Source organism: Sorex araneus, chromosome X (genome assembly GCF_027595985.1).
Source record: "Sorex araneus isolate mSorAra2 chromosome X, mSorAra2.pri, whole genome shotgun sequence".
NCBI classification, from domain to species: domain Eukaryota; kingdom Metazoa; phylum Chordata; class Mammalia; order Eulipotyphla; family Soricidae; genus Sorex; species Sorex araneus.
Window position 1 is genome coordinate 340,675,843 of NC_073313.1, and position 20,852 is coordinate 340,696,694.

Sequence of the window (20,852 nt, forward strand, 5' to 3'; positions counted from 1 at the left end):
TGTGGTACCACATAATCCCCCAGGACCTTTGAGTGTGGCTTCTAAAAGAATTTGGGCAAGGTTGTACCTAAAATAGTTCCTCTATTGGTGGTGATCAAAATAACAGTCCTGAGAAAACTTATAGAAAATATTATGCTTGAACTGCATTTCAAGGGTAGACTCTCACATGATTCCCAAGAGAGCTCCCCCTATCCTGCAGTAAATAAGCAAAGCTTCCTAGAACCTGGGTAGAAAGCATCAAGAAACCTTCCTAAGAAATAAGAAAGATGGGGCCCATAGAGACATTAGGGTATTTACCTTGCATATTGCTACCTGGGTTCAATCACTGGCACTCCATTTGGTCCCCTGAGAATGCCCAGTTGTGATCCCTGAGTGTAGAGCAAGGAGCACACCCTGAGCAAAGACTAGGGTACGACCCCTCAAGAGAAAAAAAAATGTTGACGGGTAGAGAAGATTGCTCATGGGACAAGGTATATATGCAAGGACTCATATTTTTTTGGTGCCACACCCTGAAGTGCTCAGGTACCACATGCTCCCTTAGCATCTCTGAAGGTGACGCCATGTCATCTGAACACTGCTTTAGGGGCGGTTCCACAGGAAAACAAAAAAATAAGAAAGAAATCTTTGGCATTGTAACTTTCTTAGATGAGTCAAGTCTCCCTGGGATAACTGCTTCTTGGCCTCTTCACTGAGTTTCCTGCATACATCCCCCCCCCCCCCTATCTCTGGCCTCTGCTGAGCCATCTCTGTGTTGCTTCACACGAGCACCACATCTGAATCCCCAAATATGTTCTGAATTAGCTTTCTCAGGTGTTTCTTGGACAGGAATTTTCTCCAGTCACCAAACTTCAACTCACTTAGGTTTCTTCAATTTGAGAGTTTTAGCTGATGTTACCACTGCTCTTTGATTTGATAATAGGAATACTTGCATTTGTCTAGGTAAGCAATGTTTTACCTGGATAATAAATAGAAATGGTACCATTTTTATTATTTATTTTTCTTATCACTGTATGTACCTTGTACATATAGTAAGACCTATTTATAGATAGTTTCCGTTAACCATGATGGTTGGGGAAGAGAAAATTATACTAAAATTAGATGACATTTTTGTGTTGAGGTATTTTATAGTACTAATGCCAGGAAATTTCCTCTGGAAAGATGTGATTTTTTTAAATTTATTTTCTGGGAGTTGAGGAATGAAGAGAGATGCTTTGAGACATACCTGATAGTGTTCGATGGTGATTTTAAGCTTAGAGCTCAGAGGTTATTCTTCGAGGCGCTTGGGAAACCTTGTAGTACCAGGACTCAAATCCAAAGCTACCGTATAAAAGCATACAGTCCAGCCCATTGAGCTATGTCCCTGGCCCACAGTCATATTTTCTTAAGTATATAGTAATACATTCTTAATGGGTCTCTGACAACAAAAAAATGGCTTATTTCCTATCACTGTCATCCCGTTCCTCACTGATTTGCTCTAGCAGGCACCAGTGACATATCCATTGTGAGACTTATTGTTACTGTTTTTGGCATATCGAATACTCCACGGGTAGCTTGCCAGGTTCTTCCGTGCAGGCAAGATACTCTTGATAGCTTGCCAGGCTCTCCAAGAGGGACAGAGGAATCAGACCCAGGTAGGCCGCATGCAAGTCAAATGCCCTACCCGCTGTGCTGCTGCTCCAGCCCAGCTCATTTCTGAAGGTGTAATATATTTTGAAGAAAATAATTAGACTTGGCTTGAAACGTGCAGTATGGATATTTAATGGACAAAGTCAATGACTGAAAGGGTTGTTGAGTACACTGTGGAACCTCTGAAGTTCTGTGCATAGTAAATAACCAACATCTATGAAATGTAAGCATTTTCATAAGACAAAAGCAGGCAAGTTAGTATGAAGGGGTGATAAATTGATGTTCCTTATATGACTTATTTACACAATGCTTGAAATATGTCCAAAAACGGGTTTTATTCAATCATTCGCTAGTGGGAGGGGTGGTTGGGCTACACCAGGGTATTTTAAGGGCCCATTCGTTGTTCTGTGCTCAGGGGTTCTTGATTCCTAGCAGTACATGGTTTTAACTATGCTTAAATTGCCTTACATCTTAATTTTATTGAGTCTGATCGAAAATATTTTCTCAACACTTATCTGACAAAGAAAGAAAAGCATATTTCTACTTGTTTTTACACAAATAAAAATGAAAAAAAAATACCTCCTAAGTCTTTTCCTATTTTGATGATGGCAGGCTGAAAAGTAAATAGACATTCACAAATTGCATAATCTTTCAGTTGCTGAAGGTCATGACCCAAAGAAACATTCTTAAAACATGAAAAGATAGAATGCTTTCGAAAAAAAAATGTAACTTGTCCTAAATAGTTATATTCCCATGGACAAATTTTGATCTTTTGAAACATTTGTTGTTGTGTTTTTTTTTTTTTTCAAGAAGCAAAGGGGCAAACAACAGCAGTATCTAGAAATTGTTCTTGGTGGGGCTCTCAATCATGGGGAGCCAGAAATTAAGGCATCCTGAATTTGATGCATATTCTCATCTCTTTGAGCTATCTCCCCAAACAAAATGATGATGATGATGATGACGATGATGATGATGATGATGATAGTGATGATGATGATTGTTATTTGTCATTGTTACTATCCATACCTGTCTGTGCTCAGAGCTTTTCTGGCTTTGTGCTGAAGGATCATTCCTTGTGGGGTTCAGGAAAAAATCTGGGATCTAGGAAATTTAACCCTGGTCAGAAACATGCCAGGTAACTGCCATATCTGCTCAACAAAAATATTTTATGTTATTACACAACAGTGTTTATCAAATATGTACCAGTTATCATTTTTTGTTATCTGTTGTTTCTTTATGATGGCATTTTCGTGCACATCCTTAAAAGGCACCTGTATCCATAATCTATTTATATGTAACTGTATATGTATGTTATAAAGATTATTAAGATGAGATAAATTATATATTTTAAAAAATGAGAAAACTGTAGCATATGGTTCATCTACAATTTTGGGTGATGGAACTGAAAGTCCAAAAGACTTCAGATACAAATGTACATGAAAGCTGTATTTTAATAAATAAATGCATTTCTATTTGTGTGCCTTTGTGGTTTGATAACTGATGCTAAGTGACACAAAGGAATGACTATTTCTACTATAAGGTTAATGTATTCATTTTGTTTAAGATTACCGGATCTTGACCTTTGGGTTCTGAAGATAGACATCTTAAGAATGAGTCCCCAATCTTTTTTATGAGATTGTTCACAAAAAGATGGAATTGAATGAATGTCTTTCCAAATCTCTTCTCATCATACTCATTGCATAGGCACCTAGAGAGTAGTTATTTAAAAGCAAAAAAATGAATATATAAGGAGTAAGAGGTCAGAAAATGGCTCACTCATGCTCCATGCAGCCTTCATGTAGATCCATCTGGTTTTAAAATTAGGAGAATAATAATAGGCAAAAAAGAAGAGTGTTACTGATACAATATTACTAATAAAATAAACCCAGAATGAGCATAATTGAATTGAGGGATATTCTGATTCATGAGAGAAGAAATGAAGAAATAAATTGGACCTAATGGAACTGGCACTTATATTTTTATATTTTTATTAGAACAGAGTCTATAACTTCATTTAACCCAGCTCCATTGGCCAGATATTTTAAAAGTGCATCTATGTCAAAAATTTAAAAAGCTTTTCTGAATCACCTGCAAATCTTTAAAATGAGAAATGTCTATATTTTCCCCAAAATGACCCTCCTCCCAAAAACTTTGAATGAATAAAGTTCAATAATTGATCTGAACATATATCAGCATTTTTAAGTATTCTCATGAAATAATCATGTTTGATAATTATTAGTTTTTAACCTCAAATTCAGAAATTATAAATCTTTGCTGCCTATTAGAATTTTGAACAATTATTGCATTTTTCAATGGCTACTTCTATTCATCTGGAACACTCATTTATTGGTTTGAAGCAAACCCAAGTATCAGCAAACTTACCTACCAACTAGTGATTATAACCTGTGTAGAAAATGTTCACCTTTTCTGATGCAAAGTCTTCAATAAATTAGAAAATAAAATAGGTAAGCCCTCTATTTTTAAAGGCCTCTAGTGATAAGGAACTTTCTTTGTCTTTATGAAGTTCATTTTAATTCACAGGTATCCAGTCAGAGGATAAAATTTTTTGGACACAGGGTAGATTTTATCTTTTTGTTTAAAATGTTTTAATTGAATCACTATGAGATAGACCCTTACAAAGCTGTTCATGATTATGTTTCCATCATAAAGTATTCCAAAACCTATCTGGCCATCAGGGTACATTCCCCAGCACCAGTGACCCCAGTTCCAGTTTCACTCCTATCAATCCCCCTCCCCCAGCACCCTAGCATGACTCTTTCTATTCTCTGTTTCTGTTCTCTGTCTCTCTCTGTCTCTCTGTCTCTCTGTCTCTCTGTCTCTCTCTCTCTCTCATTTTGGGCACATAACTGTTTGCAATTTCAGATTATGAAAAGTTATCAGGCATATCTTTTACCTACCTTTAACACTCAGTTCTTGTGCAACGTGATCATTTCCAGCTATTATTGTCATAATGTTTGCTTCTTTATCTTACCCAGCCGGTGCCCCTCACAGAAATATTTTTTTTAATGAACCTAAACCTTTGGTTGTTAACTTCTTCTATGGTTAAAATAATACCCATTACTTAAATGGATTAGTAAATTATTTAAGTCATATCAAAATATAAGCAGAGTCATTTCATTTATGAACAATTTCTAGAGGGCTGATCATTCTTTTTTCACATTTCTGGAAGAGTAAGCAAGACTTGTAGAACATTATATTTATCCTAGTAATGCATTTTTTTAATTATATGTCACAATTTCCATGTGTGACCAGAGGTTGAATAGTCAGTCACAATCCTGAACATCAATAGATTAAAACAGTGAGCATTAGAGAGAGTCTGTCATACCACGTCTAGTCAGAAAACCTGGGTTCCAATTCCAGGTTTCCCAATTATTTGTCACAAAAATATTTCCTGGGCTTTGGTGTTCCCATCTATAATGTACAACTAATAAATAAATATTTGTGACAGCTAAGGGAAATTAAAAAAATAGAGGGTATACCCACTTTTAGCTAAAAAAAATGCGTGTAACCACATAATAGCTAATTGTCACAAAAATTGCACATGCTATTCTGAAAACAAATAAGGAATTGAAGGGAAAAGGGTCAGATATAATGGATGATGGCCCTGAACTAAAGACTTCAACATACCTCATCAAGTTTGACCAATGACTGACTATCACAACTATTTACACCTTATATATTAATTGCTTGAATTGAATCATATCATTTATGAACTATGCATGCAAATGATAGAAAAAGGGGGTGAACAAAACATTGGTCCTCACCTTACTATTTTAGCTATCTTTATCACTAAATGATATAATTGGGGCAGTCTCAGAGAAAATGAGGTCAATTTGCAGTGAAATGTAACCTCAAAATATTCTAACTGTAAAATTCAACTTTAGGACTAAAGATCTACAGATAATTACAGTAAGTCGGAGGAAATCTTACTTCGTAACTGCTCTCATGGTGTTTCAATAAAAATAAATAAATAAATTTAAAATATAAAAGAAAAAAGAAAAAAATAGTATTGTATAGTATTGTATAACCTCCCAGTGGTGAGGGGAGGCCCTGATGGCTCTTCCCCTCACCTCCTGGGTTCGGGTGGTCTTGGATTACTCACTCAGCTGGGGTGGCCCAAATCCTGGGGCAGACGGAGGAGGAAATAAGGGCCAAGCCGGTTGGTTGATCAATTGCCTTTTATTACATCCTCCCTACACGCCTGTTCAATCTCTCTGAGCCCCCCACTTTAGCCTCACACTGTCCCTCATTCCTGTCTCCTTCTGTCTCTTCCACTCATCACTCTGTGCTCCATTTTGCTCCCTGCTCTGTCTCCCAACAACTCCTTTGTCTGTCATCTCCCCACGCTTTGTCTCTCCACCCTAGCACTCTGGGCCTAAGCCAAGTCAGGTAGCAAAATTAGCTTAAGAAAGCCCTTCCTGACTTTCATCAGGCTCAAGCACTGGAAACACCACCTAGGGGTATTCCTCTTCTCTTCAGTCCAATAACTTAATTAACATCTTAATATTAGTTATTTTTGTATGGACACAGTAAGAGGCTTGAAAGGCAGTTCTCCTGGGAACATCTTGCCACAGACTCAGACTACAGTACTCAGGCCAGATTAATCATTCTGAATCTAGTTATTAATTTTTGGATCATGACAGAATTTGTCCATGACCATGCTCTTAACTTATAGATAAGCATTCTGACACTTTGGCCAGACCCATCTCGATGCCAGGATAGCACATAGGATACCACTTGCCCGGGGTCCATCCAGTCCCTCATCAGGACCCTGCTTTTGGGGGTGCCAGGAAGTTAGGGCAACTGAGGCTTAAGTCAAGAGAACAGACGCCCAGGAGGTAAATATCATTTGAAGTCAATTAACTTTCATGTTACAAAAGCATAACATTAACTGTCTTCTTGTGCCCACACAAAAAGGACATTGCTCTGAATTTACTGTGCAAAGACCTTAAAGAGAAGAGAAAAACAATATTTACAAGTTAATAGAACACCAAGAAAGAAGTTACAAACTAACACAGTGGTATGGGAACACTGTGATGGGAGTAACCCAGTGAATCTAAGCTTCCTGTGGCAAACCAGAAAGGACAAACCCATGTTATCTTACAGGGTATTTTTTGACCATTATAAAATAATTCTAAAAGTTACCTAGATAGTATGGATTCATTCAGTAATAAATAAATTCTATTTATAACTTTTATTATTATTATTGTATTGTGGGTCATATCTGGAGGTACTCTAGGCTAACTCTGGCTCTGGGCTTAGGGATCACTCTTGGTAGGGTTCAAAGTGCTTGGAATAAAATGTATGTAGCCGCATATAAGGCAAGCACCTTATCCAATGTACTATTACTCTGGCCCCAATAAGTACTTTTCTAAATATTTGTTTTTACAGTCTTTCCAAAGCACTCTGTTGTACTTCAGTTCTTTGCAACAGGTGGTAAGATTTTATATTTGAAATATCTTCATCCAAGTTTTACTTATCACTCCTATCCTACTATTATATCAGTGCTTTCTAATTTGGACCACATGCTAGCATCACCTGGGAAGTATTAAACCTCAGCTGCCTCGGTGAGGTTTTGACAGTGAAACTTTTGGAAATTGTATGTATCATTCTATTGCGGTGCCACATTGAGAATTACTTGGATGAAATGCCACCTCTTCTATGCAGTGTTCTCTTATCTTACTAATTAAATGCTTCAGAATTTTCAAAATAAGTGCTTCAAATGAATTGATAACATGCTGCTTTATAATATAGTTATTTAAGGAAAGATCATGAGCTCAAAACAGAAGGCTACTTTCTAAATTGGATGACTCCAAAGCCTGCTTAGAAAAGTTAATTTCTGAGTCTTAGTTTTGTTATTTATAAAACAGAGACATTATAATAGGTGATCCCCAAGTGACCTAGCAGCCCAAATATTTTAAGAATCACTATCTTGTTTTTTCATGTTATTTGCAAGTTCCTGGAAGGTAATACTATGTTTCATGTTATAAGTATTCCTCACTTCAATAGTTATGCTTCTAAAAAAGCTAAGATCTTATCTCTCGGGCACATCCAACACTGAAAGTTGATGAATGGCTCCCACTTCCTTGGAAAAAGAATAATTACTGTACTTAGCTCCTTCATTATTTTGTGAGCTATCCACGAAGGGTTACCCTATGCGAGATTCTGCAATAATAAATTGATATCCATGATACATGATAAATCATAATTATAATTCTGAGTGGTTGATGCTATCCAATATCAGTTGATTTCTAAACTATTCTGTTTGCATATAATATTTTTCCAATGGTAACATTTATGCAGCTTGATAATGAGAGAAATTCTGCTGACCCACTTTCCTGCCCAATTTTTGTAATTCATAGAAAACACTAATGAAACATAGAGGAAAAAGGCCAGAAGTCAGAAAACACTGAAGGCTTAATAACTGGCTGAGAGGTGAAGATAGTAGACTAGATGGAAAGAAATTGAGTCTGCACGGCAACATTAAGCAGTCGCATACACACCAGTAATAACTTCAGTAATATGGTTAAATCAAATACAATGATAGATTCCCCGACTGTCAGTCTTAGGAAGTCATCAGGAAACTTCACTTCTTGGAGCTAGTTGAGAAGTTCTTTCTAGAAGAGAACTTTCTACATGGTATCTCTATGTGTCTTGTTTGAAGTCTTACTATGTATAATTGTTTCGATGTCAATATCTCCATTGTAGTGTAAACATCAGAACTCTGCTGAGAAAGCTAGTAAATTAAATTTCAATACCCTGTCAAACATCTTCCCCATATTGTCAAATTAGTATAAATAATGCAACCATTTATTTTTTCAGAATTTGCTGTAGCACTTATTCCAAAAACATGGTTCAGAAAAATTTCTTCACAGAAAGTTTTGAAGGAATATAAGAGATGTTGCTGAATTTACTGAACAAAGCTCATAGATAAACCTGCTGAGTTTCTCAATATAATATAGATTGTCACTGTCACTGTCATCTCATTGCTCATCAATTTGATCGAGCGGGTACCAGTAACGTCTTCATTTTGAGAGTTGTTGTTACTGTTTTTGGCATATTGAATACACCATGGGTAGCTTGCCGGGCTCTGCCATGTGGGCGAGATACTCTCAATAGCTTCCTGGGCTCACTGAGAGGAGCAGAGGATTCGAACGTGGGTGGGCTGCATGCAAGGCAAATGCCCTACCGCTGTGCTATCGCTCCAACCCAAACAAGATTAGTTATTTGACCAGTTTGATATGAATTGAGTGTAGAAAAGTGAAAATATCTCAGGACTAGTAAAAGTCTTCAAATTTGACTATATTTTACTATTTTTATTTTTTATTAGTGAATCATCGTGAGGTACAGTTACAGACTTAGAACTTCCATGCTTGTGTTTCAGTCATACAATGCTTGAGTAGCCATCACTCCAGCAGTGCACATTCTCCAACACCGATGATCCAGTATCCCTCCCACTGCCCCCTCCTCTTTCCCCCCACCTCACCCCACCTCTGTGGCAGGGCATTCCCTTTTGTTCTCTCTCTACTTTTGGGTGTTGTGGTTTGCAATAGAGATATTGAGTGGTCAACCTGTTTGATCCATAGTCTAATTTCAGCATACATCTCCTTACCCAAGCAGGTCCTCCAACCACTTTACCTGGTGTTCCCTTCTCTATCTGAGCTGCCTTTTTTTTTCAGCATGTGAGGTCAACTTCCAAGCCATAGAGTCAACCTCCTGATACTTATCTGTCATATTCTTGGATGCTAGTCTCCCATTCTGTTACTTTATATTCCACACAGGAGTGCAATCTTTCTATGTCTGTCTCTCTTTTTTTTGACTTATTTCATATAGCAAGGTACTTTCCATGTTGATCCACTTATATGCAAAGGTCATGACCTCATCTTTTCTAACATCTGCATAGTATTCCATTGTGTAGATGTACCAAAGTTTCTTTAACCAGTCATCTGTCCTCGAGCATTCGTTTTTTTTTTTTTCCAGATTCTGGCTATTGTAAATAGTGCTGTAATGACCATTTGAGTGCACAGTCATTTTGACTATTCTTTTTTGCCTCTCCAGGATATATTCCCAGGAGTGGTATTTTTGGGTCAAATGGGAGCTAAATTTCTAATTTTTTGAGAAGTGTCCATACTGTTTTCCAAAAGGCCTGAACCAGTCAGCATTCCCTCCAGCAGTGTAGGAGGAGGGTCCCTTTCTCCTCACATTCACTCCAACAGCAGTTGCTTTTGCTCCTCTGGATGTGTGCCAGTCTCTGTGGTGTGAGTTGGTATCTAATAATTGTTTTGATCTGCATCTCTGATGATTAGTGATGAAGAATATTTTTAATGTGACTTTTCACCATTCATATTTCTTCCTTGAGGAAATTTCTTTTCATTTCATCGCCCCATTTTTTGATGGAGTTGGATGTTTTCTTCTTACAGATTCCAACCAGTGTCTTGTATAACCTTGATATCAACACTTTATCAGATGGGTTTTGGGTGAATATTCTTTCCCATTCTGTAGATTGTCTTTGTGTTTTTATCACTGTATCTTTTGCAGTGCAGAAGCTTCTTAGTTTAATATAGTCCCATTTGTTTATCTCTGATTCCAGTTGGTCAGTGGCATGTCATCGTTGAAGATACCATTAACCTCAATATTGTGGAAGGTTTTGCCGACCTTGTCTTCAATGTACTTAATTGATTCTGGTCTGATGTTGAGGTCTTTAATACATTTTGATCTGAGTTTTTTGCATGGTGCTAGGTCAAGGTCTAAGCCCATTCTTTTGCATGTGGTTGTCCAGTTATGCCAGCACCATTTGTTAAAGAGGCTTTCCTTGCTCTACTTCACATTTCTTGCTCCCTTATCAAAGATTAGATGTCATACATTTGGGGGTGTGTGTAGGGATATTCCACCATGTTCTTTGGTCTGGAACTCTGTCTTTGTTCCACTACCATGCTGTTTTAATTGTTACTGCTTTGTAGTAGAGTTTGAGGTTGGGGAGGGTGATGCCTCCCATCATCGTTTTCCCAAGAATTGCTTTAGCTATTCATGGGCATTTGTTGTTCCATATATGAATTTCAGAGTGTTTGATCCATTTCTTTGAAGAATTTCATGGGCATCCTTTTAGTGATCACATTGAATCTGTGTAGTGCTTTGGGAAGTATTGCCATTTTGACAATGTTAATTCTTCCTGTCCATGATCAGGGACTATGTTTCCATCTGCTTGTGTCCTCTTTTATTTTGTGGAGTAGTGTTTTGTAGTTTTCTTTGTAGAGGTCCTTTACCTCCTTAGTTAGGCTGATTCCGAGGTACTTGATTTTCTGAGGCATGATTGTGAACGGGATTGCTTTTTTTTTTTATGTCACTTTCCTCTTTCTCATTATTTGCGTATAGGAAGGCAATGGATTTTTGAGTATTGATTTTGTAGCCTGCGACTTTACTGTACAAGTTTATTGTTTCTAGAAGTTTCTTGGTAGAGGTTTTAGGATTCTCTAAACATAATACCATATCATCTGTGAATAGTGAGAGCTTGATTTCTTCCTTTTCTTTGAATGCTCTTAATGACTTTTTCTTGCCTAACTGCTATTGCTTGTACTTCCAGTACTATATTGAACAGAAGTGGTGAGAGTGAGCATCCTTGTCTTGTCCCTAACCTTAGAGGAAAGGCCCTTAGTTCTTCCCCATTGACAATAACGCTTGTCATAGGTTTGTGGTAGATGGCTTTGACTTTCTTGAGGAAATTTCCTTCTAAACCTATTTTGGTGAGAGTTTTCATCATGAATGGGTGTTGGATCTTGTCAAATACATTTTCTGCATCTATTGATGTGATCATATGGATTTTATCTTTAGTTTTGTTGATATGATGGATTAATATGTTGATTGATTTCCAATTGTCAAACCATCCTTGCATCCCCGAGATGAATCCCACTTGGTCATGGTGTATGATATTTTTGATAAATTGTTGGATTCTATGTGCTAATATTTTGTTTAGGATCTTCGCATCCATGTTCATCAGGGATAGTGGCCTGTGGTTTTCCTTGTTAGTGGTTTCTTTATTTGCTTTTGGTATTAGAGAGATATGTGCCTCATAGAAACTATTTGGGAGAGTTTCTGTTTCCTCAATTTCCTGGAAAAGCTTGAGGAGATCTGGCCACAGATTCTCTTTAAATGTTTGGAAGAATTCTCTACTGAATCCATCTGGGCCTGGGCTTTTGTTTTTGTGAGAACTTTTGATTACTGTTTCAATTTCCTTGATATTAACGGATCTATTCAGATATTCCAGGTCTTCTTGGTTCAGTCCTGGGAGATTATAGGAATCCAGGAATTTATCCATTTCTTCTAGGTTCTCTTGTTTCATGGCATACAGGCTATCAAAGTACTTTCTGATGATCATTTGAATTTCATTAGTTTCTCTTGTGATCTTTTCTTTTTCATTCCGGATTCGGTTTACTAAGTTTCTCTCTCTCTCTCTCTCTCTCTCTCTCTCTCTCTCTCTCTCTCTCTCTCTCTCTCTCTGTGAGTCTTGATAGTGGTTTATCAATCTTGTTTATTTTTTCAAACAATTAGTTCTTGGTTTCATTGACCGTTCAGATTGTTTTTTGGGTTTCCATGTCATTAATTTCTGCTCTATGTTTTATTATTTCATTCCTTCTGCTTGGTTTGGGTTCCTTTTCTTGGTCTTTTTCTAAGATCAAGATCTTAGTAGTCAAGTTATCTATGTAGGCCCTTTCTTCCTTCCTAAGAAATGTTTGCAGAGCTATAAATTTTCCTCTTAACATGGCTTTTGCTGCATTCCATAGGTTCTGGTAGCTCGTATCTTCATTCTCATTTGTTTCCATGTATCATTTAATTTCTTCCTTGACTTCCTTCCTGACCCACTCATTGTTTAACTTGAGTTGTTTAATTTCCATGTGTTTGGTTCTCCACATCTGTGTGTGATTAGCTTCTACAGCACATTCTGGTCTGAAAATAGTTGATATAATCTCTATCTACCTGATTATATTGAGGTATGTTTTGTGACCCAGCACGTGGTCTATTTTAGAAAATGTTCCATGTGCACTGGAAAAGAATTCTTTCTTTTTGGGGTATAAAGCCTTGTATAGGTCTGTTAGCCCACTCTCTTCTATTTCTTCCTTCAGAGCCAGTGTTTTCTTGCTGAATTTTGTTCTTGTTGAGGTAACAAGGCGGTGTTGAAGTCTCCGACTACTAAAGTATTGCTAGCAATGTCCTTTTTAAAATCTGTTAGCAGTTGTTTTAAGTATTTACCTGGTCCCTCATTAGATGCATATACATTTAAGAGTGTGATTTCTTCCTGTTGTACAAATGCCTTGACTAGTAAGAAATGGTAAATAGAAAATGGCCTTCACTGTCCCTTCTAATATTTTTCAACCTGAAATCTATGTTTTTGGATACTATTATGGCCACCCCAGATTTTTTGAGTGAGTTGTTTGTCTGCAGAATTGTTTTCCATCCTTGAACTTTGAGTTTGTGTTTGCTCTGAATGTTCAGATGTGTTTCTTGTAGGCAGCGAAATACTGATTTCCATTTATGGATCCATTTTGCCACTCTGTGCCTTTTGATTGGTGAATTTAGACCATTGACATTGAGAGAGATTATTGTCATGGGATTTTGTGCCATCTTTCTCTAAGCATTTGTTGTGCTTATGGGTGTTTTCCTTCTTGTCTTACAGGAGGGCTTTTAGTCCTTCATTTAGGTTTGGTTTTGAGTCTATGAAGTTCCTGAGCTATTGTTTATTTACAAAATGATGTATCATTCAATCGAGTATGAGTGAGAGTTTAGCTGGATAAAGTATTCTTGGTGAGGTGCTCATTTCATTGAGTTATTTCATTATATCCCACCATTATCTTCAGGCTTGGAGGGTTTCCTCTTATAGGTCTGCTGTAAGTCTAAGGGGTGCTCCTTTGTGTGATTTCATTGTCTGACATTGCTGTTTGTGGTATTGTGTCTCTATCCAAGGCATCCATCATTCTGACTATGATATACCTTGGGGTGTTTTTATTAGGGTTTCTTTCAGCTGGCACCCTTCTGGCTCTTTGGATCTGGATGCCTGCTTTCTCTAACTCTGGGAACTTTTCAGCAATGAATTCTTTAACTGTGCCTTTTTCATTGGAGTTGGCTCTCTGCCCTTCTAATACTCTGATGATTCTAATGTTGTTTCTTTTGGAGTCATCCCCTTTGTCTTTGATTTGCCTTCGAACTTTTTTGAGGTCTTTTCCCATTGTGTTGTTGCCTGTACTATTTCTGCTGCTCATCTTCAAGTTCTCTCTTCTGTCTTCAGCTGTAGAGATTCTATTGTTGAGATTCTATTCTGTCACCCACTGAGTTTTTAATTTAATCTACCAAATCCTATAGATGAATTTCTTTCTGTAGCTTTCTTATTTCTGCTCTCATTTCCTCCTGTATTGTCTCAGCTATCTGTTTCAGTGTTTGTTTCATTTCTTCCTTTAATTTTCTAGATATCTGCTCCATTGGTTCTTTGAGTTCCTTAAACATCCTCAGCATTTCTTCTCAGAATTGCTTATCAGACGAGATCATATTTTAGGTAACCCCTGTTGAGGATTTGGGACTCTTTTCTTCATCCTCTCCGTGTAGTGGAGATTTGCACTATTTCTTCATGCTGTTGTGGTTGTATAGAGATAGAATCTTCAAGTTCACTAGTACTTTTCTCTCTTACTATGGGAATGGATTCTGAATAACCTCAGTCCACGGTGGTCACCCTTCTCTCCTTCTAGAAAACGTCCTTCATCTCAGACATTATTCTGTGACTTATGATAGGCATCTAGTGAAGCATTGGAAGAGGTTTTCTTTTATATTGGGCTTTTACATCTTCTTATGTACACTGGTCTTTTGTTGGAATTAGAGTAGGCCAGTGGATTATTGTCATATTTGGTTTGAGGCAGCCAGGAAGTTTTCCACAGAATTAAGTGATAAAGGTTGGGATGTGAGTCAAGAATGCTGGGAATGGGAATATAACTGTGGTCATACAGAAGGCCACGCCCACTTTTGAGGAGGCCACACCTCCTTCAATGGAGACCACACCACCCCCAGGCAGTCCAGATGCAAATCCTCAGGCCCATAGACCTATAGAGAAGAGCGAGGGCTAGTTGGGCAGGGACTCACCGCAGAAGTCAGGGCAAGTGCCCCCAGGGCTGGTCCTGGAAGCTGGCATTGTGGGCAAGGGGCTGGATGAGGAGGGGCGTACAAAGGGATTCACAAACCTGTTGAGAAGAGCAATGTCTATCTTTTACTATTAATGTTGATTATAGGCAACTTCTACCTCCAGATTTTCCACTGTTGATAATTTATATGACATTGAGAGTTACTAATATATATTGATTCAAATTTTTGTTGATACACAATGGTTTGAAATTCTGTTAATGATAGTTTTATGCATGTAGCATTCTATCACCACCCATTTGACCAGAATATCAGTTTCCTCCACCATTTTTGATAGCCACCATACAGCCTCTCTCTCACCTCTTAGGTAAATTCAACAATCTCTCAGGTTCTGTTGCATTTGGCAGTTTCTTTTTATTTTTAAAAATATTTATCATTTTTTTATGGAATCACTGTGAGATAATTACAAACTTTCTTGATTGAATTTCAGTCATACAATGATCAAGCACCCATTCCTCCACCCGCACACATTTCCACCACCAATGTTCCCAGTCAGTATCCCTCCCGCCACCCCCACTCTATCCCATCCACTGCCTCTGTGGTAAGTACATTCTTTCTTACATAATGCCTTTTGAACATTATGGTTTGCAATACAGATACTAAGAGGCAGTAATGTTTGGTCCTTAGTCTACTTTCAGTACACATCTCCCATCCTGAGTGATCACTCCAACCATCATTTATTTAGTGGTCCCTTCTCAATCCCAATTGCCTTTTTCCCAGCACAAGTGCCTGACTTCCAAACTGTGGAGCGATCCTTCTCAAACACTTAGCCATTTCTTATTTCGTTATTGTGCTTCTTTATATCCCATATGTGAGAAAATATATTATACATCTGATCATTACAATTTATTATGACTGGGTAGCAGTCCACTGATTTTATCAACCATAACTGTTATCTTGTTACTTCTTCTTGGGTACTTAGGTTGTTTCTCAATCTTAGCTATAGTGAATAAATTTACAATAAATGTGGAGGTACACACATGTGCTAAAATTCATGTTATGTGTGTATATATATGTATATATCTATTAGGATAAATACTTGTAAGTGAACAACTCAATTGCATGAAATTTTTAAGATATCTCAAAAGTGTTTTTCCTTATGGAAGAATTAATTTATATTCTCACCAGCAGTTTATGATAGTTCTCTTTTCTCCATAAAACACCCTTCATAATAAAAACTATTGTCTCTGGTAGCATTCTTCTATAAATCTTGAGGGTTTAGTGGGAGGAAGAGGAATAGAAGCATTGTCCATTGAGCTTTCCCCACCAACATGATCCTCCACCTCCACCTCATAAATGAAGAAGACGGCTATTAAGACCTTTCTATTTTCAGACTGTCACACCCAAGGTACATCCACTGTCTTGTCAGTGAGGGCTGGGTAAGGGAAGATAGCCACTACCACTTCATTGCATTTGTCTATAGAATGGTGTCTTGGTATGTAATAAAAAATCTCATTTTTTCTCCTCAAAGAAAGAAAACTTCTAGCTTATACAAAGAGATGAGAAGCTACGATTTTGTCCCTTACTATGCCAAACTGGAATATATCATCTCTTTCATATAGCACAGATATTTTGCTATTTTACCAGTCATTCGTAGATTAAGTTGAATAAACATTTCCTCATTTGCTATTTGTATCTAGGATTATGTCAACTTTGATAGTTACTTGATTTCTTTTTTGCAGGGGGCAAACTGGTTATGGAAATCTTCATTCTATTAAAGTGAAAGTTTATTTCTTGCAATTGCTTCTTAGGAGAATCAATTAACCTGTTTCCTTCATTATTTGTGTTGTACGGGATTTGACTAAGCAGTGTTGCATACATTATTTACACAGGAGAAAAACATTTAAATAATAGTTACTGTGAGCACATATTGTAATATAAAAAGAGAAAGAAAGAAAGAAAGAAAGAAAGAAAGAAAGAAAGAAAGAAAGAAAGAAAGAAAGAAAGAAAGAAAGAAAGAAAGGGAGAAAGAAAGAAAGAAAGAAAGAAAGAAAGAAAGAAAGAAAGAAAGAAAGAAAGAAAGAAAGAAAGAAAGAAAGAAAGAAAGAAAGGGGTTACTTGAGTCAATTTTAAGAATTCTTGACAGATGAAGGAACTCATTTATTCTACTCTAACATAATTACTCCTTAGTTGGTGAAATTTGTAATATTTGTTTTGATGGTTTATCAAAATGACCTTGATGTTTAGAACAGGAAGAGTGAACTAGCTGATGGCGCCAGAAAGACAATCCGTGGCAGAAAGGATTACCATCACTTTTAAATGCATTTTCTTTAGTTAAAGTGAAAATTCATTACTTTAAAAATCACATGCTACCATTAACCTTTAATCTCAGTACTTTGTATTACATGGAAAGAATGACTTTGAGACTCTTCTTTCCATATAAATGATGCCTCACCTTCTGAATATTGTTGTTGAAAATGTCTAAAACAATGAGATTTAAAATAAGGTCCAACTTACAAGCGTTCAAATAGCATGTTTACTTCATACTTCAAAACAAGGACTTTTTAAACTCCAGAAAAGCCTCATTTTAAGATAAAATGCTTTCAACTTTTCCTTCAGAGTTCCTATTTAATCACTGTAATTTAATTTTTTATCCAATAAAAGAAATTCTCTAAACTACTCATAATTTATCTCATGAAGCCCAAACCACCATTAACCATTTAAATCAAGTGAGGATTAAATCATATTTGACTTTTCATTTAAAAGAAATTTGGTGTGTGTTCCCCCAAACTGAACAAAAATACACTTTGACTTATTTTCTGACATGCTTTATAGAATGGTGGCCTTTTTTATGATTTCTCTTGCATTTATTCTTTATTTTCTATTGATCATAAGTCACCTTCATTGCTTTGGAACAGCTAGTTGGAAATGATTTATATTCAGGTCTCCTACAAGTATATTTAGCAAATACAAAGAAAATGAAAAGGATGACTCTCAAGAAACACTAGAAAAGCAACATCTAACCTCTGTTAATTATGCTTGCTTATGACATATCATGGCCTTGATAACAAAAGCCATTATTACCCACTCATCTGTGATTCCTGTGCTGCGGAACATATTTCAAGAAATCACTTTACAAACAGGTCATGTTCCAGAAATTGCAATTGAAAAATAAAAATCCCATTTTAGAAAGAAACCTATACTAGCCAAGAATTTATAAAAAGTATCAAGTACATAAATCAGACATATGAAATATGTTTTTAACTATTTTTATACATGTATTTGTCTTGTTAAAAGAACTAGAAAAAATAACTGACTAAAAGTTGTTAAGGTAAGAAACATTTCAGAGAATCTAGCTATTATTCTACTTAGTGTGAAATTTGGAAGATTGGTTACTTCGGGCTTCACTATTCTAGAGTTCAGGTGAAAGTGCAGAGTATCAGGATCTCTTCTGAATTTTTCTCCTGCGAGAACAGCTATTAGGAATAATAATTTTTCCCACATAAATATAAATTTAACTCATTGTTCTTACAAAAGGAAAATGGAATAGGTAATATGTTCCAGAATTATTTGAGTTTCAACATTTCAAGACTTTTAAAAATAATAAATTTGGAGCCCAGAAAGATAGTTAAGGGACAAAGATGCATGACTGAATTGCATCAAGACAGAGAAACAGTTTTACTAATGCCTTCTAAGAGGCCCTCCTTTATGCTTTTAGATTATGTAGCATCTCTCTCTCTCTCTCTCTCTCTCTCTCTCTCTCTCTCTCTCTCTCTCTCTCTCTCTCTCTCTCTCTCTCTCTCTCCCACACACCCTGTGGTGCTCACAGGTTGCTCCAGACTCTGCATTAAGGAATTACTCTTACCGAGCTCAGTGGATCATGTGGGGTTATTAGGATCAAACCTGGGTCAGCCATGTGCAAGGCAAATGCCTTACCTGTTGCACCTATTGCTCAGACCCCCAGATAGCATGCATTTTTTTTCATAGGCAGGACTTCCTACAGAACAAATTCTTTTTATTTGAATTTAAATATGGTAATTTAGGATAATTTTAATGTTCCATGCTTATAGCATTTCTGCACAACACTACCATAGTGCCAGCATCTCTCCACTCCACTGCTATCTACCTTCCCTCCCCCCACAACACAAACACACACACACACACACACACACACACACACACACACCAGTCCTGTCACTCAGCAAACTTAGTTCCTTTAGGCCAACTCTAGGGTTCTATTACTTCTGATCATTACTTATTACCTTATTTTTCACTTTGCTTAGTAGCATCATACCCTCTAGTTCCACCCAAATGACAGGAAAATGTAAGAGCTATAAGAAAAGTCTTTTCTTATAGCTGAGCAATATTCTGTTAATATATACCATGGCATCTTTTTTTTTATTTGTTGTTAAGCACTTGGTTTGTTTCCATATCCTGGCTATTGTAAATAGTATTGTAATGAACATAGGTATTGCAAAAATCTTTACAAATTAGTGTTTGTGCTTGTTGATATATGTCAGGTATTGGAATAACTGGGTCAGATATAAACTTAATTCTTAATTGTTTTAGTAGTCTACACACTTTTCAAGAGTCTGAACCAGATATTCTCACCAAGAGTCGATGAAAATTTCTTTTTCACTGCATCTGTGCTAGCATTTTGTATTTCCATCATTCTATTCATATTTATGTATACTTATTTCTTATGTGTGTCTTTCTCATTGGAGTGAGGTTGTATGTCATTGTTTTGATTTGCATTTCCTCAATGATAAGTTATGAAAAGCACTTTTTAGTAAACCTATTGACCATTTATATGTGTTCTTTGCAGCAGTATCCACTCATCTCCTCACCCCATTCATTTTTTTTCCATTTGTTTTGATTTTTGTTGTTGTTTTGTGAGCTTGAATCTTATATATTAACTCTTTGACAGATGTGTAGTGAGTGAATATTCTTTTCTACTTAGTGGCATATTTACTTTTTCTAGTCATTCTCTCTTTTGCAATGCAGAACATTCTTAATATGATATAATCTTATTTATTTTTGCTTTGCTATCCTATCAAAAGCATTGAATAGTTGAAGATGCTTCTGAAGTCAGTATCATGGAGAGTTTTCTACTTATGTTTTCTTCAGTATAGTTTATGAATTTTTTTCAAATATCAAAATTCTTAATCTATTTTTGTTATTTTTATATGTGTTATGTGATACAGTGATGTATATAAATTTGGATTAAAAATTATATGTGGCTTATAAGTTTTCACAAAACCATTAGTAGAAGATATTTTTTCCATATCTCTTAGAGTTTATTTTTGAGCTCTCAATTATATTCCACTGGTCTGAGAGTCTGCCTTCAATCCAGTGAAATTACACTGCGATTTTCAATTTTTTTCTTCTTTACAATTTTATTTTATTTAGATGCCGTGATTTCAAAGTTGTGAAAAATAGATTTTCAAGCATAGAATCCTCCTACTCTAATCCCACCATCAGCACCCCTCCAAAAATAACCCAGCCTCCTTCACATTTTCAGTCTTTTTCCTTAACAAGCACAGAAGGTAGGGCATTTGCCTTGCAGGCGGCAGACTCCAGTTCGATTCCTCCGTCCCTCTAGGAGAGCATGGCAAGCTACTGAGAGTATCCCGTCCACACAGTAGAGCCTGGCAAGCTACCTGTGGCGTATTCGATATGCCAAAAACAGTAACAACAAGTCTCACAATGGAGACATTACTAATGCCCACTCAAACAAATAGATGAACAATGAGACAACAGTGCTACAGTGCTACAGTGCTTCCTTAACAAGCACATTTTGTTTGTCTGAGTTTGGACCACTTTCGGCTGTGCTCATTGCATACTCCTGGCTCTCTGCTCAGGGATCACTCCCCGTGGTGGTCAGGGGATCATATATACATATATTGCTAGAGATAGAATCCAGGTGGGCCACATGCAAGGCAATAATCTTACCCACTGTCCTATCACTCTGGCCCAAATAGTCGCAATTTAAAGTTTTATTATTATAGCTTTGTCCCCATGCTTATAGCAGTTTTAATTCTATAGTTTGTATATATTCATACACCAAAACTCCATTTCACAGATGTTGA

General features: G+C 36.7%; 1 pseudogene; it reads right to left on the reverse strand.

Moving 5' to 3' along the window:
- The window catches only part of LOC129399650 (uncharacterized), a 45,224-nt pseudogene that overhangs the window by 14,458 nt on the left and 9,914 nt on the right, over positions 1 to 20,852 (reverse strand).